This window comes from Onychostruthus taczanowskii, unplaced genomic scaffold (genome assembly GCF_017590055.1).
Source record: "Onychostruthus taczanowskii isolate IOZ18803 unplaced genomic scaffold, ASM1759005v1 scaffold72, whole genome shotgun sequence".
Classification (NCBI taxonomy): domain Eukaryota; kingdom Metazoa; phylum Chordata; class Aves; order Passeriformes; family Passeridae; genus Onychostruthus; species Onychostruthus taczanowskii.
Genome location: NW_024505008.1, coordinates 3337597 through 3362700, shown reverse-complemented (window position 1 = coordinate 3362700; position 25104 = coordinate 3337597).

Below are 25104 nucleotides of genomic sequence, written 5' to 3'. Positions count from 1 at the left end.
ATGATTTGTTAAGCAATATCCACTTTGCAGATCCTCTTATTGGTTTTTCTATCATGTTTCTTTTGTCCTAACCATGAAAAACTTCATCTAGAAAACAGTGATGACCACTAGTTCAAAGTGATTTTGTATTTTTGCTTCAATTATGGTGCACTTTTAATCATTATGTGTATGTTGACAAGTATCAAAAACCCAAGCTTGTATCATACTTGCATTTTTCAAAGACTCCAAGGCTTTGGAGAGAAGGTGCTTAATAGGAGAAGGAGGAGATTTAATAGGGTCTGTATTCTTCTTAGAGTGCACATGCCCAGACAGCTAAAGGAGCAAATGAGATTGGTATTAATAAAGTTCATAAGGAAAAAGAGGAGAAAGACAATTCATGTGCCTATTGATTTTTAGTACAGTCTATTCCTGTTAAAGAAACAAGCAGCTGTTTTCTTGGTTTGTTTTTTCTTTTCTTTTTTCCTTTTTATTTTTTCTTTTTTCCTTTTTCCTTTTTTCTTTTTCCTTTTTTTTTTTCTTTTTTCGTCTTCTTTTTTTTTTTCTTTTCTTTGCCTTGGATGTGTATGTGAAAATCACACTGTAGTTACTGTCACTGCTGGCACAGTGCTTGTGAGTTCATCAGACCAAAAAGCATTTCAGTATGCAGCATTCAGATTAGAATTAGATTCAGATTAGATAATGCAGAATTATTTACAAGTGAATTAACTGGTATAACACCTTGGAGTTTTGAGACACCAAAGTTGCAGGCTGTTGGCACACCCTGAGCATTTATTGCTCTAACTTTCATTTTTCACTGTGAGCTGTGCTCACTTAAGTGCTGCCAAGGTTCTTTAAAGCTTTGAATGAAACTCTTTATTTTAAAAAGACAAAAAATTCAGTACCAGAAGCCACCAAATACTGTAGGCTGAACAAACAGCCAGCCTGGAAACCTGAAGTGGTTTCAGCAGCCTGAGGAGTGGCTCTTGTAAAGGTGCTGTTCAGCATCTCTGCATGCTACAATATCTACTTTTGGTAGTTGTGTATCAACCAGGTGGCTAATTAAAGTACAGCATCAGTCCTGTGTGTTTTAGAAGGAATATGTAAATCCAGCACTGTCAGCCCACTCAAGGTCTGAATTAATTTATTATAATGATCTTTCAAGTTCTGCTGCCTGAGTCAGCTGCCTTGTTGTATCCAAGTTGCTGCTCAGTACAGCTCTGGCTTAGAGGCACTTGCTACTGAAAGGCTCAGCAGCAGCTGCTCTTATCTCAATGTGCCCTAGCAATAGTCACCCACTGCAGTCACTCTGCTGAAAATTGAAGAGAGGAACACTGTAATAGGAAAGTCAGAATAAATTTTATACATAATTAAAGCTGAAATTAGAAACCGTCACGTACTTATGCAGAAGTGTAAGATATTGACTAAGTAGATTAATATTGGAAAGCGCATTATAAAAGAAATCTTTGACAACTTATGTCAAGATGCTGTAGAAACCCACAGGGGTTAAAATCTTTTGTAAATTATTATTAACAAGAAGGCTGTAGCCTTTCTGAGGCAAGAATTCCCTCCTCAGAAGTGCATTCAGTCTCCACAACACTGGCCTTTCTACTACACAAAGTTGTGTTGGTATCAGGTGTTTTTTAACAGTGGGAATCTCTGAGTGCCCACTAGTCTCATTACATTTATAAACACACATTTCTCTGTCAATACCATACTGTGTATGGATTCAACCATTTCCCCCCTGCTTATTTAAATGAAGGTGCTTTTCTGATTTCTCTTGCAGCTGTGCTGTCTAGTTTAGCCTGCAAATCCCTTAATATTTCCATTATATTATCTTACCACTGACGCTGCAGAAATGAGGCAGTCAAGTTTTGCCTTCAGGTAGGTAACAAGGTGAACCCAAAGCAGATTGGAAAGCGGGACTCCTCCTCTGTTGGTGGATTTTGGAAGCAAAACACCAGCCTCAGTTGTAGATACAAAACTGCTGTACAAGACTTCAACACCACCTTGAAGATTAACAGCAGTTAGAACTAGGGAAAGTCAATGCCATTTAAACTTGCAGAATGCTTATTTCTCTGGTCTGTCATCATGCAAAGCCAAACCGTAGCAGGCTAAAATAGAATATAGAACAAAATCCCACTTGCTGTGTACACAGCACTAGTCTTCTTGAAGGTCGTAGGACTAATGGAGTGAGTAAAATGAGCAAAACATAGCACAAATATTTTTCTTTGAGTTACTTGCAAATACCATGTCATAAAGGTGAAAATTTCACACCTCACCTACAAATACTGTAGCCAAGAAATAGGAAATAGGTTTGCCTTCAGCAGTCTCTGTTTTCTCAATTGCTGATTCAGATTAATCTCCCTTAGAACAATATTTATTTAGGCCCTAGAGATGAAGAAATGCCTTATCCAGTCCAGATGCATGAATTTCAAGATGTTCTTAAAAACCAAGCTATGTGTCTTCACAAAGAAAACTGTGCTATTTATGATGGAATACATACGGAATTTAAGGAACCTAGAGATTTGCATGAGGAAGTGAAATGTTAGTAGCACCTCTTTTAGTTCTTGGAAGATGGGTTGTATGCACAACAGATGTCATTTCTGTGAAAACTTCTTCAAAGGAGCATTATACAACTGGCCACCATTTGATTCCCTCTAGCTATCACCCTAGTAAATAGGCAAAAGGGCTGTGAAGCAACTCAAGAGTGTATACATAAGAATTAATGTAAGCGAATCTTCCCCCTGCAACACACAAAAAATAAGCTGTTTTAGTATATAATTTTGATAGGAAATTATCTATTACATTTGGGTTTGGGACACGTTAGGTAAGACATTGACATGCCCACACTCTCACATTTTCTTCTCTACATTTCTTTAAAGATGTCACAAAAAAATGATGTGTGTGTCAGAAAGTGGTTTTATCCTCATCCTCGAGAGATAAAGGAACTAAACCTTCCTTTAAGCACCAATGAAATCAGAATGTGTAGGAAGAAGGATCCATTTACTAATAGTGTATTTTCCATGTCAAAAGTTGTGTTCAAAAAAAATGTATGCATGTATATATTCAGCTGCTCAAACCTTGTAGATTTTTGTTACTCTGTGCTACATTGAAATATTAAGAGAAATTGTCTCTGTCATTATTTCCTGTTAAAATACTGTAAGGATGCTCATTCTCCTAGTATTTCAGTGAAAAACAAAAGCCTCATCCTAGAAAAGAGAACAATTCAGTTTAATTATGTTAACATCCTAAGGGAATCATGCTTAATAACATTTATTTCTTGTGGGAGACTTTCTAGATGCAAAAGGATTTTGCCACTGAGCAGTCATAGAAGGGTGAAGTCAGAGTACCACGTTTTATGCCACTTGCTACATTTTTTTTTTTTTTTTTTTTACTGTAAAACAGCTATTACATGGCATAGAGGTATACAGAGCTCTCTAGGTTACTTCATGACATTCCTGCCATTTTTGAAATTGTTTTGATAAAAACATCTTTTTTCCTACTACCAATTTATGTAATTTAAGGTATTTGAGATGGCGCTCCAGCTATTCGTTACCAGATTCATCTGCAGCATCTGGTGCAATATTAGAAGCTTCCTAACAGCGTTTTAATATTGACCTGGAAGACATATTTTTATGCAAGATTTGTCTTTCTGTAATACTTTTGTCTCTTTTGGAATCTTTACATAAAATTGTGAGGATTTTAAAGTCCTTTGCTGATTCCATGAGTACTACTGTTGGAACCAGTAGTATTCAGCAACTTTTCTCGACAAATGGCAGTTTCAAACACTGAATTTGTGACACAGTTCTGGGATGAAAGAAACCACTACTGCCCAAGTTAACCTAAAAATTTGACTGATAGCACTTTCTAAACAGTCAATTGTCTGGAACTTAATTATGTAATGTCTGTCTTTCTTCTTCTTATTTATTGTCAACTGTAATGCACTGAATCATAAGGTTAATGAAGATTTTTAAGTCTGCTTTGAGCATTTTGTAGTTTTTCCCATATTTATGCTAGCTCTTTTTTCTTTATTTATCTATAAATTATTTTTCTTGGCAAGGCTCCACTTTTCAATCATGAACTGTTTACCTTCCACATAGGCTTTGCTTCCTCCTTATCTGTGCTGGCTTGTTGATACATCCTACTCCAGCAGCTCTTTTCCTTTCCATATATTGTACACAAATCTCCTTCTCCTTGCCAGCCATATTCTCGCCTTCATAGCTTAATTTTCTCTCACTTTTTCTGTGTAACAAGCAATTTCCTCTCACATTTCCTCCCACAGGAGATGTTTTAGTCCCATTCCCAAAAAAAAAAAAAAAACCCTCTGGTATTAAATAATGCCCATGCCTGTTTCTCCAGTGGGTAGGCATCTATATGCCTATAGAAGCCTACCCTTCTATATGTTTCATCTGGCCAGCAATTTGAGACAGGTCTGGCTCAGTAAATATTCATTGATTAGTTGCCATTCCTGCCTTCCTGCTTCCTGCAGGGCAGTGAGACCAGGGCTGGTTATGCTCATCTCTTCTGGCAACAGTCTGTCCTGCTCATGTTTTCAAATCAATTGCAAGAAGTGTATTGTAGTATAATATGAAACCAGGTCTTCTGTGTTTTTATTGAAAGTGAAAAGGCTATTAAGATGGGGAGGGAAGTGCTGAGTAAGCTTGCACTGCTAAAATACATTTCTCAATTTATTAAATGATAAATGTATTATCCAATTGCCTTCATATCCTTAACAAAGTTACAGGTCACTTGGAAATAAGTTCAACTCTTCTGTAAAAAAGCAAGAAAGATCTCTGAAGTGGAGGATTCTTCATAGAGAGAACTAACATATATTATCCTTGAAAGAGTATAGCTTTAAAAATTTTGTATTTGCTCTGCTTTGTATTGTTTCAAGCAGTTTTAAGCAGGTTTGGCTTAAATTTGAATGGCCAAAAGAAATTAAAACTTCCTCAAATGGAGTAAAATAAAGTAATGCTTTTTTCGGATTTCTAGTTGCAACTCTTTTGTTTAAATTACTATCTCACTGAAAGCATTTAACTTCTTCTCTATTAATTTAAATCTGATAATTTACTTAATACTTAGTGAAAGTAACTAGGGAAATAAGCAATAAAAAAAGAAAGGATCTTACAAAATGCACTTTTAACTTGACTGTGATGCTTACAGCTTTAAATTATTTTGATCTTCATCTTCAGAATGCCAACAACTGAAGATCTGAGTGTATGAACAAGATATCACCAAGTAGATTTTCCTGTGAGCTTCAAATGCAACAATCACAACCATGTATGTGTTCAGGATAACATACAGGGTAATTTGAGTTGTTTCTTCCCAGTGGAGAATGGGAATTCTTCACTCCCCCTTCACATATCAATGAATATTTACTGTTGGGTAAGAATGGAGATCCCACCATGGATCCAGCTTGTACACAGCAGCTCTTGTGGAATGCAGTGCTCCTAAACTGAAGTGTTTCTGAGCAATAACAGCATTTGAATGGTACGAAGAATTTGTAAAGAACTATACTGCTTAAAAAAAAATCTTCATTGGGGTTTGAGTCAGCCTCTATTATGCTAAAGGACAGAGTATTTTATGAGAAGAGTTTTTGTACTTCCAACATATGACAAGTGGACTCTACCCTCCAAGTAGTCAGGCACTGAATTAATTAATATTCCCTGGAATGAGTCTTAGTCCCCAAATATCTTCAGAAGAGGTCTGTTTTCTCTGAAACAACAAGTTTCAGACATCCCAATTAGCAAGAGACCTCTGGTTAAAACTCATTTATCAAAATTTTACAATGTATAAGTCTAGTTTGGAAACAACTATTTTCCATAGATAAAGGAAAAGCAAAAGTCAGGGGGCCAGCTTTGATCCTAGGCTAACTCGAGTGACTTGCAGCCTTCTAAATGCAGCTGCAGGGTGCATCAGAGTATGAACCTGTATTTCAGTCAAACTTCATTTTAATTGAGGGAAATGACACATCAGAATGACAAGTGCTCTGATGATTGATGACTTCTTCATTCTTTGTGAATGAACTACCTTCTCATTCACAAATAGTGTGGATTACCTTTTCTTAAGTTATCTTTTCTTCATGCAGTTTTGAATAGATTCTTCCCATTTATGAATGTAGAAAACATTTTCACTCTTTGGGTGGGCGAGGTTTCAGCCCATACATTTTCCCTAATGAAGCATGTGAGACTTTGCCAGGTCTAGTGGTTAGCAACTGGACTATGCAGAAGTTGAGAAGGTTTGTGTGGGCCAGCTATATATTCATGATGAGTGAGGGTTTAAATTTTAAACTAGAAAACATCTCTGGTACCATTGTAAAAAATTACGAATTTTTTTCAATCATTTTATAGCCTGAGAATTGCACTGAGGACCATTTATATCTGGATTTCACACTATTTTTCAAATTCATCCTGCAGACCCAGACTTGCAGTCTTCAACACATTCACATGGCTTTGGTGAAGCTGGTTTCACAAACACTGCAAAATCAGTCCCCTCGTGCCTACCATCTCCTATTATTTCTAGGTAGGTTTTGGTCTTTTTTCTTTTTGTTCATAAACAGATTTCCATAAAACAAATTATTTAGCATTCCAAATATTAGAATCACTGTTAAGCACTGCCTTCACTTTCAAAATGTGTGTTCTTGGATGTTCAGGTTCTTATGTCAGCATATTTAGGAGGATCTAAGATAACACTCTTCCTAAACTATTGATTGAGAGGCACTGATTTGCTTATACTAGTCAAAACCTCCTCACTGTAAGTATTATTTCATATAAGACTAATTAAAATGAGACAGTTCTGTGAAGGTATTTTCCACCTCTACTTTTTGATTGTACACAGGTCTAACATTCTGGCAGCTATACAGAGCTCTCTGAAAAATAATTCCCTTGCTTCTGTCTTATACTTCCTATGACTGGAGGAACTCTCTTAAAGAATGTTGGCATTTATCTTCAGCTGAAAAGTGTTTGTGCGTCTTCAACTGTATTTCACCTGTAAAATTCTGCGTGTCGTGCTTTATTCTGAGAGATTTCACCTTTATTCCCTTGACTATTTGCTCCCTGCTCTTGTAAAGTTTGTCAAATTCTGTAAGTTGTTGTTGAGGAGAGAGAAGTGGGAAGAAGACACCTTGTTCAAAATCAGTGAACAAGTTATTTAAAGCCCCTTCTATCATCTCTAGCTTATTTCTTCACCTGAGGTGCCACACACTTTTTAAGTGAATATTGATTTCTGCCTCCTCCAAATTCCTCAGCATGTCATTACTTTCCACCACTCTCTCTCTCCCCAGACATCCTTGCACCTACTTCCCCTGGCAATATTCAGGTTTCAATGGACTCAGAGTCAGCACAGTGTAAGTGATTCAGAAGGCCCACACTGACTCAAGTGCTGAGCTACTTCTTTCCTGAGAGCTATCAGTCCCCTGTGGAAAGAGTCTAGTGGAGGCAAGGACAATTTTCAGCACATGCACACAAGATGTAGACTGTGGAATCATCTGGACTTGCATATTTCAACCTCCAATTATCAAACTGATCTCCAAGAAATTTTATCAAAATCCTGTCTCTTTTCTGTTACACCTTTGACGTTATACTCTGTGACAATGAGTTCCACAGTTTTGTGGTAAAGATAAATACTGTAAAATTCAGATGCTTGAGTAGTTTCCATTTAACCGTTAGTTTAACTATTCTTCCTTTCTCCTCCCACACAAACAATTGGAAACTTTCACAGTAACATTTTAAAATATATAATTCCAAAGCATTCACCGCTTTTTTATGTGTCATCCAAAAAAGACATTTTTTTTAAATCCCTTCAATGTGCAAATTACATAGAAAAAAACTATTTCTTGATGTTAATACTTAGGAAAAATATTTTAATTTTTTGAACAATTGGGAAAGGGAAAAATCCAAAGACAATGATATAATGTTTTGGAGGACACATCCAAAAACTTGTTTCCCTGTACTCTGATTGAAGTGTCTGATTCAACTGTTATTATCCCTGTGGTTGACAGAAGTTGCAACAGTGGTTTTATGGAAATACCTGTCTATATGGCAATCCCACACACTTCAAGCAGTTCCACATGTAAGATCCAAGTTCCCATGACACCAACACAAACCAACAGCTTCCAAGAGTTAGTTTCTGTGAAAATGAAAAGTTTCTGTAGGAGCCAAACAGAGATGCATAGGAAACAATTACCTAGTAACTCTTTTTATTACATCTTTAACAATGATATCTGCCATATCTCCTGCTCCCAACAATTGGAAAAACCCATCATACATAACCTGTCTGAAAAGAACAGAAGAGAAGAGCACTACCTGATGATGGATGCATGAGAAGATAGGTGAAATTGTCTTCGCAGGCCTTGATAGTGGCAAGATAGCCAAAACTGCATTAAAATCACAAGACAGAAAATTTACCTTGGGCATAGTTTCTACAGAATTCTGGGGTTAATTTCTACACAGTTCTAGGTTTCAGCTATGTCCTAGAAGATGCCAGTTTTCTTAGTTTTTATGAAATCTTTTTATGTTGTAGATATCTCTAAAATTTTTCTGCCTTTTTTGATCTGTTCAGCTTGGTACAGTGTCAAATTCTCAAAAGTTTTGCATAAGGACAGGAATTTCTTTGCTTGCTCTAAGGAGCCTCCACTGTAGTTTCACTGATAAGACACTTCTTTACCTCTAAGGAATTGACTGCCTCCAAATCATTTATATATATATATATATATATATATATATATATACCTTTATATTGTTTGGTCATCCTCTGAATCTGGGTATTTGTACTTCATTAAGTCAATGAGAATTTTGCCATTGACTCCGGGGGGAACAAGATCAAGTTTTAATTCCATTTTCCTCTAATCTATTTGATGTCACATCAAATCTTCCTAAACTTTCCATTACTTTCATCACAGCTTTGTCACAATTAGCTATGATTAGAAATAAAAAAAATTCTCACTTATGTCTTATGGGAGTTCAGTAATCCAAGCTCAACTGGTACTTTGGAACTAACATCACTTTGTTTTTATTTATTATCTCTGTCTGAACCCCTTTACAAGATATTCTGGGCTTTTATTATCAAAATTTTAAAGAAGAAAAAGTCAGATGCAGAAGAATTACATGACTGATCCAAAGTTTCTGTGCAAGTCAGAAAATCAAATTGAAACTAATTCACTGTATCACATTTTCTCTACTCTTTTGGATACAGGAATGTTTCTTGCATCTTTACACACACACTTTATGAATAAAATTCACAAGTAACACACATACCAAATAAACTAAGTTAATTTACAATGATGTATTAATTGAACTGACCTCTGAGAATGGACTCCTTTTCCTGCCACCAAGTAAATTTTCCCTTGTGGCAGCAAGGAATTGTGACAGAAGAAAACTGTCTTCTAACTTCAGTTTACATAAAAATATAAAGGGCTGTATTACAATTTTCTGCACACAAATCTTTCATCTTTTGACTGAAAACATGTTTTCCATCTTGAAATTTAGAAAAGACGGAACATCTTGGGACAGGATATCATGAAGTGCTTGAATTGCAGTGGAATCATTTTCCTTATCACCAGCTACAGAGTAAGTCAATTAATTGGCTAATAGCAGGTCCAATCATGCTAAATCCCTGTGTATTAATGGATTTGGAGTAAAGGGCCAGGAATAACAGAAATTCAGAAAGAATGTCTTTTTTCCTACTTCCTCAGTGATCAGTGTGGATTTAGCACCTAGGAAAATATCCTAGTTTGTCTCAAAGGGTAGCATGGCACAAAATATGGGCAGCAAAAAATTCCTGGCTATTTTGAATGGAATATTATTTGCAGGAGAATTATGCAGCTTATTGAAGGTTTTTTCTTGTACTTTTGCTCTCAAATAGAGCCAATACAGCAAAAGATGTAATAAGCAGCATCCTCTTGGTAGTTCTGCCTACAGCTCACTTCATGATGACAAGCACCAGCTGATAAATCTGTGGATGATAGCACTGAATTGGCTACCAGTACTGGCAGTAGCCATGGGATGCAATAAGTGGGAGCACAAAACACAAGCCCTGGGAAATGGGACTATGCTGTATGTGATAAATCCACTTCATATAAGAATTTTTAAATATGCATGTAACTAAATATTTTTCAGATCAGTTGTTCAGTATGGTCCAGTATTAGAGCATGTCACAGATCCATTGACTTGGTCTCCACCCAACACCTGAGCCAACAATGTTTGAATACCTTAACAGATAACCATTGACTTGATTTCTCCTAAAAGGTACTTGCTCCAGCTACAGTTCTTAAATTTCTCTGGATGTGAGTTACTATCACCAGTATTTCAGTCATGCATCTAAATTTAAAAATAACAAGCCAAATGAACAAAGAGCCTATACCAACCAACCAATGTGTGTAATGTGTGTTCCAATTCTTTCCAGAGCCAATGGAGAAGTGGTTTTCCCTCCTGTTTCTGCAATAGCTTGGTGATTGGAAGCCTACCCCTTTTGTAATCTATCTTCTACATCTTGTATTGAAAGACCTCCTCCTTTAAAAAAAAAGGCCTTATCTACTATGTAAAGCCTTACTTAGAATATTTGCTTTGATTTTTATTGAAGCGTGTCCATCACCAATAATAAAATTCATTGAACTAGAGACTAAGAGGCAAAGTATGACAAAGAGAGCAAAGAGTAGGAATTACAGACAAAAGAAGTTTGCCCATTAGGACACTGTCTGGAAAGGATCCTATTTCTGTACCTCCCATAAGGAGAGTTTGTTCAGTTTACATTAAACAGTTTTGGAATTACCATAACATAAGCATGAAATTGGCTCCAAGCTTCTCATCACTGCACACCAAGGAACTTATTGGCAAAAAATAAAAGAAAAATAGTAGTCTCATTAAGAAAATATAGAATAAAGCAGTTACAACTACAAAACTCAGATGAATATAACTCTGCTGAAACATTGGCATCAGTTTTAGGTTCATCAAGGTTGGGTTTAAGCACAGAATGTAAAACAAAAAATTGCTAATTATGAGAGACGTATAAATACAGCTAGAGAGACAGGCTCTTGGTCCACCAAAGATCACATTTATCTCCTTACATTATAGTTTTTCAGCTTATTTTGTTTGTTGCTTAGCTTTGCATGGGTAGCTGCCACAAAGAGATAAAACCTGCACAAGGGAAGGAGAAGGAGAGGAAAGGAGCAGCACACTGATAAATGCAGTTTTGTGGAAGACAATAAACCTTTATTTGGAAGTCTTGCAGTAGGAAGAAATGCAATGAGTTACTGGAAAGGGAAATGTAAAGACTAGTTAGAGAAAAAATTCAAAGGGTTTGTAAACAATACAAATGCATTCCCAAGCCATTTCTGTGTAAGCTGCCTTTAACACCTCACCATGTTTTAGTTGCAGTGTCTTTCCATAACCATTCCCCTATAAAACTGCATCATCCAGCCTGATTGCACCTTCCTGCAGTTCAAGCATATAAGTAATTTTTCTACTAATATTTCAGTTTAGGGAGGACAACTCTCTCTGCTTTTTGGCACCAGAGTTTTCAGCAGAGGAACATTGTGACCATATCTCTTGACAGTCTTCACCTCTAGAGGCTGATCAGCCTCTTTTGGGGTTTCTTCATGGATCATGTTTCCCTGACCTTGTCCTTGCTCCACTCCTTTGGACCTCCTCCAAAGGCCCTCAGTCATGTAGTGTCTGAAATGAGACAAAGAATGACAGCAAAAGCTTTATTAATTCCTGAGTGGAAAAATTTATTAATTAGATAATTAATAAATCACAGATCTTTAAATCATTAGATCCTTCTCTGAAACTGAAGGATATTTTAGGTTCACTCATTGCAGTTCATGTAAGCAAATACAAAGACTGAATACAGAAAGCATTTTTATGCATGCATATGTTCTGTCTGATGTGATATAGCTGCTCTATTTTATGTCTGAACTAAGGTGAGAAAACAGTCCTACTCCCAGCAAGCAAAATGGCACATGGGATTTTTTACCTGACAAATAGGAATTTAGTGAAACATTTTTTATCAGACTTTTAAAAAGTCTAATTAATGTTACCAGCACAAAAACTCAGTATATTTGCATGAACTTTTCCAAATCTGAGTAGAACTACTAGTCTATAAAACCAGCTCAGCAGATCAATGGAGACCAGTTTGGGTCTGAAAGTAGATGTAAAGCAGCAGAGTCGTCTATCACTGCTGCCTGTTAACCTTTCCATCTGTTTTCTTTAGTTATCTATTTATTATTTAGATCACCTCTACAGTCTTTTCTATGGATTTCAGAAAAGTTTTTGTGACTTCTGCCTCCTCAGAGAGTTGTTGCTCCATGATTTTTCTTCACATGTTGTGACCCATTCAACTTCTATAAAGTTATTATTTCGTTTCAGAGACACAAATTTTCTGGTTTGCCAATTTCTATGAAAACAAAACATGAAAACCTTTCCTAAGCTGATTGCCTATCCTTTGTGTGCAAAGTGGGGGCATGGGGGAGGGCAAGGTTGGGGAGGGGCTGGGAAGTACCACATTACTTCATATATCAAACCGCATTCATTTAGTATAGTAACATTGTCACTGTCACCGATTAGAGAGTGGACATTTAAAATTAAAGCACAAAAATTAATGCTGGTCCAAATCACCTTGAAATAAAGCTTTCTTAAACTGACCACAGTTCTAGCAGTACAGTTGTCCCTGCTTAACTCACTTTAGAAGGTATTGAGTCCAGTTAAAATACTTTCATCTAAATTCAAATTACGGTTCTCACTGCTGGAGAACTTTGAAGTGTGTATCCATCCCACATCAGGATTGCACTCAATCATCAGTATATGCTTGAGCCAGAGTTTGCTGCAGCTGTTTAAACTGAGGCTCAGTCCTTGCCTTTTGCTTCACAAAATAACAATGTGAAAATTTAGAGGCTAAAACAATGCCCGTGGAATTTTAATAGTAAATTTTCTCTTGACATGTTTGCCTTGATAATCCTTTATGCACCAAAATATTGTCCTCAAAAGGTGGAACGATAGTGATAACTGATAAACAATTTTTCCAAATGTCAATTTTCTTATTTCCAATATACATCTGCTATCATTCCAGATACTATCAAATCTGCTGTTTTCCAGTGTGATGGCATTAAGTGTTAAAAGTGGGAATAAAGGAAGCAGTCTTGTTCCTATAACAAAAGTTATAGAAAGTTCCAAAGGGCAGATATAATCAATGAGGTCTTTGAGGGACTGATGTTAGAAAACATGTGTTAGAAGACATGTGGATCCTCTTGAAGTTGAACTCACACTATTGCAATATAGTATTTTTTTTATATCCTCTGAGATTCTGGAGAAGTCTTCTAAGTATTGAATTGAAATTATTTCTCAGAGAGTAGAAGACAAAACAGTATACTTGTTCCCACAATCAAGTGAGGATTTTTCTCTATTCATCATGTGTATATCTGATATGTGACAATGTGTCTGAACATGAGCCATAAAATTTTGGGTCCTTTAAGAAAAAGCTTTACTAGCCAAAAAAAATTGGATATCCTCAAGGACTATTACCTCCTTTTTCTTTGGTTTTTTTTTTACCCTTATTCTTAGCTGACATGAAGAAAAAAAAAATGTATATCATACTTAATAGCCAAAAAAAGAGAAAAAGGTTTAAAATATTCTTGTAGACCAGGTTTGCTGCTCATCTCCAGAGCGGGTAGTTTCTTCCACACTCACTGACCAATTATTCCTGCAGTTTCCAGCCCTCAGCTGGATGACAGTCTCTCCCAGTGACTGAGATCTCAATGTACAATCCAAGCTTGGTTGATCCTTGGTTTCCTTCACTATTAACCCATTCAGTGGTGGTGGCTTTGAAATGTGTACCCCTGAACTTCAGGGACATGAGAGAGATCAGCAGACTCAATGCACTTGACAGCCTATTCTAATCAGAAAGTTGAAACCAAGTCTTGTCAACAAATTGAAATGTCTGCAAATTGCTGTCTAACAACATATAAATAAATATAAATAACTGATTTTTTCAGGCCCTCCAGTAAATCATTGTCTTGCCTTATTTTATTTGCACCCTACTTTTCAGACTTCTCTTGATTAACACCTTCACAGACAGAAATTAAAAGCAATTGCTGGCAGAAGAGAAAATAAAAAATTAATTTGAGCCCCTCAAAACACAGAAGCTTGAAATTTTATATCTGCAAGGTATGGCTGGTACTTGTGCAGTGCGTAATCCAGTCAAAATAAGACAATCTCCTGAAAGTTTATTACCCTTAAATGTTCTTTAAGGGTATGAGGTATGAGGTTTATTACATTAAGAGGCAGAAGAGGTGGAGATTAAATGAGGTATACAGTCTCCTGAGTCTCTGGAGTCGAAGGGAAATGCCCTCATCCCATCAACCACCACCAGCAAAATACACCCACACAGAAATAGAGGCTTTTTCTTCTTGAGGTAAATATAGATGAAGTTTTCTCTTCATTGTTCAAAATGTGTGGGATTTTATATTAAAAGCTAGACAAGCTCAATACCTGACTGAAATAACCTTAGGGAAAGTTACATATTGAGGGCTGAATTCAGGATGCTCTGTGAAAGTACATCTGTTTTATATGAGACACACAATCTGTCTCATTCCAACCTGCATTTCTGGGTCACTTGAGACATTTAAACTGCACTTATAATTAACAGCTATTTTTAAACAACGAAAAAATAGAGCACTGGTAAGGTACAAAAGCATTAAAATTGCCCCAGTTTTGCTTTTCAATAGGACACACCACTGCAATATGCTTCAAGATCAAAGAGAGCTCAGAAAAAAGAGACAGGCTGATCAGTGGGGATAAATTGTTCCCATTATGATAGTATAAGAATAGGGTTCTTTCAATTGAAACAATTTAATAACCTCATTCATTACATTCGTGTCCACTTGGTTTTATCTGAACAGTTTTTGCATAACTGGGGAGCAAGTTCAATTGAGTTTATTCTCTAGAAATTAAGATGTGCGGGATTTGACATTCAGAAATTAAGCACTAATAGTCAGCAAAGCAGTTGTCTTGAGATTCCCCCTGGATATAGCTGGATCTGCCTACCACTAATTATGTCAAATGCAAATGTATTCTCTAAAAGACACATCAAAAAATTTAATTAGCTCATTTCCAGGCAGCTAAGGTTATACTGGAGCAATGACAGCTATCAGAGCCCAATCTTTTCTCTGTTTATATCACCATTTTCATAAAAGCAGAAGATGGGCAAGTGCAACAGTGCTGTTTGTAAACTCTTTTTTTCCCACCATCAACAGCAGAAGCAGTTTTAATGATGAGACTTTTACAATCCTAAGCACAGCAAACAAGTAGTATCTCCACAGTGACTTTTCAGATACATTTTTGTAAGAAAGAAGAGTTATTGATAGATTTCTCTCTTCCTCTAGTATATTGACTTAGCAGCAGACACCTATGTTTCAAAAAGAAGAAGAATTCCCCAGCAGACACCTTGGTGGAGGAAGACTAAATTTGCCAGATCTCAGCTGCACGGTATTGTGCGAAGCATGGGGTGAAGTGCTGTGTGGCTTGAAATACAGTGTAGATGTTAAGAACAAATCTGCACAAATGCTTCTGAAAAGAACCAAATCCAGGGATTGCAGACCACCATACCCATTTCTGGTATAAAGCCCACCATACCCATTTCTGCCTGCTAGTCTCGCTGGTAAGAGGAGCATAGGCAGGAGCATTTAAAAGACATTTCCCAGTGCACTGGGATCCTTCCTTGTTTTCTTGTCATTGCCAAACCAGCAAAGAGTAAAGGACTGTCGAAGCATTCATTGGGTGGCAACTGCATAATAGCAGCATTTCTTCCCTTTCCCTCTGCCCCTTCTTTTTTATCAGAAGACAAAGTGTAAAAACTGTGAAGTTATTCTTGCCTCAGTGAAAGCTTTTTAATAGATGGCTTTTCCAGAAGCATTGATTCTTCTCCTACTTAGCTATTTCCCAAAATGGCATTTGCAGTATAAAGCCATACATGGATCTAATATTGAAGAAAGGGGATAGACTTGTACAAATCACTGGAAAGATAAATATGCCATATAGATCAATAAATAAAACCTAGTTCCAAAAAAATCAAGTTCCAGCATTCCAGGCCAATTAAGATGTTATTTACTGCTAACATGATTGCTAGTTTGATGTTCTCCTTATTCATTTTTACACTACAGGCATTTGTTTTGTTGAAAGATATATAACTGATTTGTAAATAGAAAATGATATAAATAGATTTTATGTCTCATAAAACTGTTAATCCATGCTCCATATTAAATATATGCTGTACTATTTTTTTGTACTTAGACACAGCTCTAGTATAATTAAAATAAAGTATGCTGGCTTTATTTTTTTAGTAAGTCATTTCCTAGCATAGAGCTCAAATAACAGTGCAACTGCAGCATGAAATGTGGTTATAATAGCCTGAACCACATTTCCTGAAACTAAAACATGGGAGATAATAGTGTGAAGGTACAAATTAAATGCAAATACAACAGATTTCCCATTGTTGCTAATCCCTGGATTAGATTTCAGTGAGAAAATTAGCTGTAATATTTAATTTCTTTGTATTGTAATCATTGACATATTATCAGCTCCATTTTCAGAGTTTGTATAGGAATTATTGCACAGGACATTGAGAAAGCCACACATTCACCTTTTACACCCTGAGTGGACCTATTCTGTCATAAACAATATTTAACAGCATCTAGCATCTAACACAGAGACAATTAGAAAGGCAGCTATGATTTTTTAAAAGGGTTACTATACATATTTTGTTGCTACTCCCTGACGTTTTAGATGTATACTATCTTCTGCACTGTCTTAAGTTGAACAATAGATAACACTAGTGCAACAGCCTTTTAAAATTAATCATTTTATAAGCTCAATAAGAGCACATATATAAAAATCTAGAGAATTTAATATATTAATCAAGTTTATAAATTAGTATAAATATGGAATATATTTCTTTAAGCATGAAGCATTCACATCGTTTTAATAAAATAAATGTAAAATAAGTCAGGCAAATGGATGCACACATTATACATGGGCAGCACTACAGTATTTCTGTAAAACATCAAAATGTTTAAGAAAGTTCGTTCTGTTTCTTTGAGATGTCATTTAGAACAACATGCATTAATAAGTACTTGCAGCATCACAGTACCATGTGATCTGATAACTTTGTAGCACACCTTGCATCTGTGAGTGGTTCAATGCTGGAATATATACCCAAGACAACTGGACAAATCACTTTTAAGACAACCCTCTGTCACAAATCTATGTACTACCATTTGAAGGGGCAATTTTTTTCCCTATATTTGAAAGGCCTAATTTTTTGGCCTCTCAAATGGAATCACAGACAAAAAAAAAAATCAAATGAAAACAAAAAAGCATACTACAAGTCACACTTATTTTAACAGAATTAATCACTATTTGATTTTGTCTGGTTCTTGGGGTTTTCCTTTTGTGTTGTGGTTACCTCTGTGAAGTACCTATCTATGAAATACTGAAACCTGAGTTTGAATTTGGCCTGTTGCTCAAGCTCTAACACATAGACTCAGTTCCCATGTTAGTAGGCCACAGGTGAATCTTGTAAATACATTTTGTCTTCAGCTGAACTAGTGCCAAAGCACATGAAGTACTGCAAGGACTTGTTAGAGTAAAGACAACACGCTTACAAACAATTTGTAGGAAATCTTTCTACTCCCCTTTTCTCTCCCCTGTCTGAGAATGCTAAAGATCATAGGTCATTAGGAGGCTACTAAATTACCCATTTTCATATTTCCACTGGCAGAGAAGGAATTTAGTCCAAAACCACTGAAGTCAATATGTGCCTGCTTTGGTGTGATCAGAGCACTTGAGACATCTGCCTCAGTTCATCTGATTATTTAGTAGGAACTTCTGTAACTGGGCAGTGAATGGTAGATCCTAGATCCCCTTGCACTTCCTGTTGACACTGCTCACATCATGCCTTCTTCAGGTGCACAGGAATAGATACCTTCCCAACTTTAGATTTGGTCCCAGAGAACAAAATTTGTCAATGAGCAATGGCGCAATGTGACTGTGATTATAGGCTTTGAATGACTATAAGATGGGAGCAATGTCAAGTAAATGTCCACACTCTCTTATGTTTAAAATTTTTACTTTGAAGATATTGTGGATTTCACAATGCAAAAATACATGTTTCAAATGCAAGACTTTTAGTTTTGCAAATCATCTGTATAGAACAGCTAACACTATCATCTGAGGTATGTAGGTGACACACAGAATGATAAATAAAAGCTACTCCTGGAACATCAAGAACTAGCATTCAGGACATTAAGTTATTATTTGTTGCTCAAGTGATTGCTAGCTAGGGCTTCTGTCTGACTTGCAAACCTACTGCAAACCTTCCCAAGAGAATCACTGTATCAGTCATGCCATTATAATTCAGATGAAGAAAATTCCTTACAGAGGGATGAAAGCATGTGAATCCTGCACTCAGTGAAAGCAGAAATACTAGTTTAGTTGAAGAAAATGGCTGTGACCACACAAACAGGGTGTTCCCCTCCCTGAGGAAATGTATCTCAGCAGTCTCAATGCCAGCTAAGGTGACAAAGGCTTTGGTCTAGCTCAGAAATGTGTGGCTCAACCTCCTTGTCAGTGTGCTGTCAAAAGCTTCTCACACACCAGCATGACTTTGATGATAGAAATCTATTAAAGCACAACATGGAAGCCTCAGTTTTGCTCCTCCACCCAATTCCATTTCTGACAGTTCTTGCAGGGCTGACCCCACTCCAGGACTGCCACTGGATTGCCCCTACTGCAGATCACCCAAAAGCAGTTGATGGCAGAGGAGGGTTTGTACTTGGCATCCCTGCATCTCAGAGAAGTTTCCTTAACATTTGTCTGCACATTTTCTGTTAACTGAGGTGTTGATCTTTTCCAAAGTTCCAGCTTCCAGGTTCTCAAGGTAGACTCTTATGCTGCTACTTCTTCTTCTTCTTCTTCTTCTTCTTCTTCTTCTTCTTCTTCTTCTTCTTCTTCTTCTTTCTTCTACTCACCCACCTCTTCTTTCTGTAGTGTAGAATCCACTTTGCTCTTTTTTTTGTATTTTATAGGGTGGTTTCAACAGGTTCCAACAGCCTGTTGTGGTAGGTTGTGTTCATAAATTTTTTTTTATTCAGTGGTAGTCACACATTATTTCTGCCGTCTGTGCTTGGTGCAACTGGTTACAGTAGTATGGGGAGTTAGGTATCCTTTTATCCCATCCTTTTAAAAGTAAGCAGATCCTCATGTCTGTGAAGGAGCAAGATTTTTTGTGAATTCAAGCTTAATCTTGCATTTTACAGCAACTGATAGCATGAGGCTGAAACTAGTCTTTTTGTTGAGTTGTGCTTGACTTGGCTGAAAAGAGGAAGAGAAAGTAAAGGGACCATGGGCAAAATTAGTGACCCAGAAATTATTCAGAAACAAATTCAGAAACTTATTAATATCAATGGTGACCCAGAAATTATTCAGAAACAAATGGGAGGTATTCTGGCAATTGGCATTGATATTAATAAGTCAATGGGATAGGAAAGAACCTGCCACATGTGTCATTTGAATATACCTGACCACTGTGAGATATGGTGCAGAGTTTCTTGCTCTGCTGTTAGGTTCACAATCCCTTCCACTCCCTTAGAAATCAGCTGCAATTAAATAATGAGTTCAAACTTACTTGGACATGTGCACAACCTTTCCATGACCAAAAAGAAAAGCTCTGTTTCTTGGAATTCAGGATAAAATAAAAAAATAAAAAAAATTTAAAAAAAAAAAAAAAAAAAAGCTAATCTTCCTATAATGTCTTAATTTTTATACGCATCTCTGGGAGTAATAGAGGTAGGCTACATGTCCAGCTCTTACAGAGATTATTATATTAACCAGACTCAACTTCACAGGCTGGAGAGCCTGTGTTAAGAGTCTTTGAATGAAATTTTGGACTCACGGCAAATAACTGTGTCATCATGTCCCTAAACATCAAGGAAAACCAACTTAAGTCACTTGGCATTATATAAAAGACTAGATGAAAGAAAACATTTGATATTTTTGTGCAATTTCTCCACTTTTTCTTCATAATGTTTTACTTCTCCCTATCAAGTCAGGTCAGAAGTATTTAAAACAAAGCTTGTTGATATTATTAGTCATGGTACCACGCAGATGTGGGCTTGCATCTCATTATCCTGATACATAGCTCTGATTAGTGTGAGGGAATTTGGCGTTAAGATTGTCACCAACTTAGGGACAGAAACTGTGAATATAGATGTCTTCTTCACTATGCAGTATCAGCTTTGATGTTGCATGTGTTCAGATTTGAGTTATTTCTCTGTGATATTTAATGTTTTTAAATTATAATTTGAATACTTGTCTACCTAAGCCTAAATTATGGTGTCTCAATAATTTTGTTTGCCATTAACATTATTATTTTAATTCAGCCATGGCACTGCAAAACATTCACAAGCCTTCTCTGAAAGGGAAAAGGCTTTACAAGGACCACAATTTCCCTGGAGAGGTAGAGCACACTTATGCATCTTTCTACTGATCATGCTCCCTGTCTGACCATGCCTCCTTATAATGGAAGTGTTTTTCTGGGACTAGAACAGAAAACAGCTAGCCCAGCAGTACAGAGGTATATGGACTAAAAGACTGGCTGCTCCTATAGGCACAGGATTCAAATAATAATAGTCTCTCATATTTCAGAGCTTTGAGACTTCCAAACTTCAGTAAACTTCAGTGTGGGCTGAAGGATAGCCAAGATAGTTCTCAGTAAAGTAATTAACTTCTCACCCACAGCTCATTTGTAGGGACTTTGCACTAGACAGGCGTGCAGGAAGGAATAGTCAAAGGTTGTCTGCACCCAAGCTTAGACCCTTTCAAGTCTGTGTATCTCCAAGACCTGTTAGAATGTCCTGTAAATTAGATGTGCATGTTACTTGCTGGGGCAAGACAAGTCCTTTTAGAAAAGAGAAAAAAGAAACAACTCCCGGGCAAAAAGTTGAACCTGTATGAACAAATGAAAAATCAGTGGAGTCTTTGGTCACACAAAAAATCAGTTACAGACTTTTCATTTGTCACAAATAAATCGATCATACTTAAAACTCATCTTTTTTTTTTTTTTTTTTGTCGTTTTACATAGATGTTTCCCCAAAAGGGAAAGACCTTCACTCCAGAACAAAAAATCTCTGTGCATGGTCAAAAAATACTTGCTCCCATTTTGGTCAACATTATGTATAATCAGGTGACAAAGAAATCTTGCTGCCATACTAGTTAAACTCATGGGAAATGCATGACAGTAATTAACTGTGCTAAAATACATGACTGCAGTCAAGCCACTTCCTATCCACTTAAGTGTTTGCTTCTTATGCATCCCCTCAGTGCACAGCAGAAGAGGTCTTACACATTCTTTTTTTCATTTCAGGCTTCCTGCTGTTGCCTTTGATTGACGATGCAGCTCTGAATTTCCTATCAAAACACTTTTCAGGCAAAGAAGCAGAAAGAGGTGGGGTTTGTAAAGAGAAGTCAGATCCTATAAATATGGGAGGACTGTGAAGAGTATCCTAATGGCCTGTTTCTACCTCTCACCAGCAGACTAGTTGACCATGCAGAAAGGTAACAACTAAGCATGAACATATACAATTGTAAAGTGTCTCTAGCATTAAGTTCAGCTGACTCCTTTGTTCCTTCAGTTGGTTTGCCTGTGTGATCAGTCTTACAAAATTCACTTCTGGTCTGTTGGTCCTTGGTTTTCTCTCTAGACCTGGATACAATTTTTTGTACAATGGGTGCTTTCAAGTTGCACCATCCAAAATTTTTAGTATCTGGAAAACTGATGACTTTCATCTCTCCCTACCTTTCTGTAGCACAACCACTCATACATTATTTAAGTGCAGTTAAGTTTTCCACTGATTCTAACATAAATTTGTGCATATTTTTAAAGCTTTCTCCTTTTTCTTGTGCTTTATGTGTTTTGCCATACCAAGGCATTAAGCAGAGTGCTAAGGAGCACGACACAACTCCAATTAAGATTTCAGTTATTTAAAAAGCCCACTGCTTTAGCCAGCTCTGCCAGTGACTGCTTAAAACTTAATAGGTACAGACAGTGCCCAAATGTTTGACATCTTACAAAACTGAGCTGTAACTCAGCTGCTAGGAAAGTGCCCATTATCTCACTTAGTATAGTTGATCAATCATGGATTTGCCAGTCTGGAAGTCATACTACATGTATTTCTGTCTCAGTAAATTCTGAGAGTCAGCTTCTTTGGCACTACTACTTTAGTACTGCCTACAGTGATTTTGGAAAGCTTATACCTTCAGGAAAGGTTATACCTTTGCTCTGAGATGTCAGCAATATGACAAATTATTATCTAGGTGTCGCACATGAAAGTTACTCAGTATCTATTGAAAGATCTCAAGGGGTGATGGTGTTAGTCTCTCTGTCTTAGAATGAGTGTAAAAACTCTGAAGAACCAAGTCAAATTTTTTTGTCTGACATATAATACTGAGGCTTTTAGTGGAACTAGATACAACTGATCCCAGAATCACAGAATATATTGAGTTGCAAGGGACCATCATGATCATCAAGTCTGGCCCTGCACAAGTCCATTCCCAGATTCTGCCCCTGCACAGTACCCAATCCCCAAGTGGACACCATGTGCCCAAGAGGATTGTCCTTCTTGAACATTGTGAGGCCGCTTGAACTCTGTCAGGCTTGGTGCTGCGAACACTTCCCTGGGGACCCTGTTCCAGTCCCCAGTCACCTTCAGGATGAAGAACCTTTTTCTTATATCCAACTTAAACCTCCTCTAACACAACTTCGAGCCATTCACTGGGTCCTGCCCCAGGTCATCACAGAGAAGAAATCAGTGCCTGCCCCTCCTCTTCCTATGACACAGTTGTAGACTGTGATGAGTTCTCCTCCCAGTCTCCTCTTCTCCAGGCTGAACAGACACAGTGACCTCAACTGCTCCTCATACAGCTTCCCTTCAAGACCCTTTGCCGTTTTTGTTGTCCTGTTGAACACATAACACCGGGTAAAACCTTGCATATATGTTGCCTCTATCTGTGTGCATATTGTATATGTACACCTGCATACTGTGCCTACTGTATCGGTACTTGTACAGTAGTATAATTTTTCTCTTACCACTGCTCATTTTAGGCAGGAATGGTGACTAATTTAAATTGCAAACATGGGGTTTATGCCATTAGGTAGTTTAAGATACTGAGATTGACTCACGTAAATGCTGCAGTTTCTACCATTGCAGATTCCAGGTATTAGCAGTTTTGGATCATTAGTTGCCATGGTTAAAAGGTATATATTAATTAAGTTAAAATTCATAAATTTCTCCTTTTTAGAGCAGTTCAGAACAAATTTTATTTTTATGAGCTCTCATGAGCAATTTAAGAATTCTTTTCAATATAGCATTTTATAGGTGCCACTGGATAAGAAAGTTGTTAAGTGTAAGAAAAATGTGCTACAAGAGAAATGCAAATCTACACAAGCCTCATTGTGATTTAACCCTTTTAGAGCTGAGAATAACATAAAGGGCTTGACTCTTTTTTTTGCTGTGCAAATGTATATAGATCATACACAGACTGAACCCCTCAGTTATACTACAGCTTTGACAAAAATGCATTCAGTTAATCTACACAGTGTAGAATCATCACCTCAAAAAAATATTCACTTCTTTAAAAAATAGAGGGAAAATAAATAGAGTGCAGTAAAATTGTTGAGTAGAGGAATCTGTCTGGACATTTCACAAAACATTTCATTATGCTGATAATTCCCAGAAGTGCTCTCAAGAGTGCTTTAAGCTGAGGATTACTGCACTGGATCTGATGGACTTTTTTTGTAGCCCCTTTAAAAGGCAGTGAACCGTTTTTCTATTTTACTTAAATAATGCCCCTTAAAATGGATTTTTAGAGGTATAATAACTCCTTAAGAGTCAGTTATGCTAAATAGTTTCTCTTGATAGAAATGTTGTAAAACTCATTAACTGCACAATTTCAGATGCTGGCTTGGTGAGCACTAACTGACATGTGAATGGCCAGAGTTTGTAAAATAAATTGAAATAGTAGTTGTATCACACAGCTAGCAATGCACAAGCTGTAAGCCACAAGGGGCTCAAACCTGACAGAAAATTACTTCAAGATGAATGAAAAGTGCTTGTTTCTCTTTATTAGTTTTTAGAGAACAATGAAAATGTTGAATTGTTTACAGAAAGGTTGATTAAATGTGGTCAGTAGGGCCATGTCCCTACTGCTAACTGTTAGCCTTCCCAGCACCCAGCCTCTTCCCTCCACCCCATGCATCTTCTTATAGACTACAATGGTCACACATCTGTGTGTGAAATGTGCTCATTTTGACATTCCTCTGCTGCTCTGAACTGTTGAGGCCTTTGTTAGGTAAAACGCTGTTGTCAAGCCTAACAAGCAGCTCATGCAATTTGCTGGACACTGCCACAGAGAATAGCCCTGCTATGAATTGCTTCAGCATCTAACAATGCTTGGTTCAATATCAAAATACATATGCATTTCTTTTCTTTGTTCAGCTCTGAAACTTTCAATATTTTGAAGAAATACATATTTTGCATTTTAAAAAATCTGAAATGGGTTTGACATCACAGCACACTGTTTTATTCTTTCATTGTGTTGCAATGGGAGGGGGGAAAATAGACTAGTTGTCCTTTTCCGAGCTAAATTCACTTTCTATGTGGTACTAAGGGCACAAAGGGGAGATGCATCATGCCACAACATATTCTAGCAGATTATCTGGTCTGCTTTCAAAGCAATTCAAATTAAGGCCACTTTAGGAGAAGTGGTATTTGCACAAAATGGCAACAGAAAATGTCCCTTTGAGGCAGTGACTTTAAAAACAACTTTAAGATCAGGTTCATTTAGCAGCAATCAAGACAGTAAAAATCACTGTGAATGTTACTACTGCTGTTGAACAAAATTGTCTTCCTTTTATTCCCTCTTTCCACCCTATTCCACAGCCTTCATCCCTTCCCCCTCTTCCCCAGAAGAAAAATCAACCACTGCTATGCAAGGGTTTGAATGCTATTTGTGGCAATCTGTCACTTTGCATAGTGTTCCACCCTGATGTGAAAGCAGGATTTTCTTTTTTTTTCTATCTGTA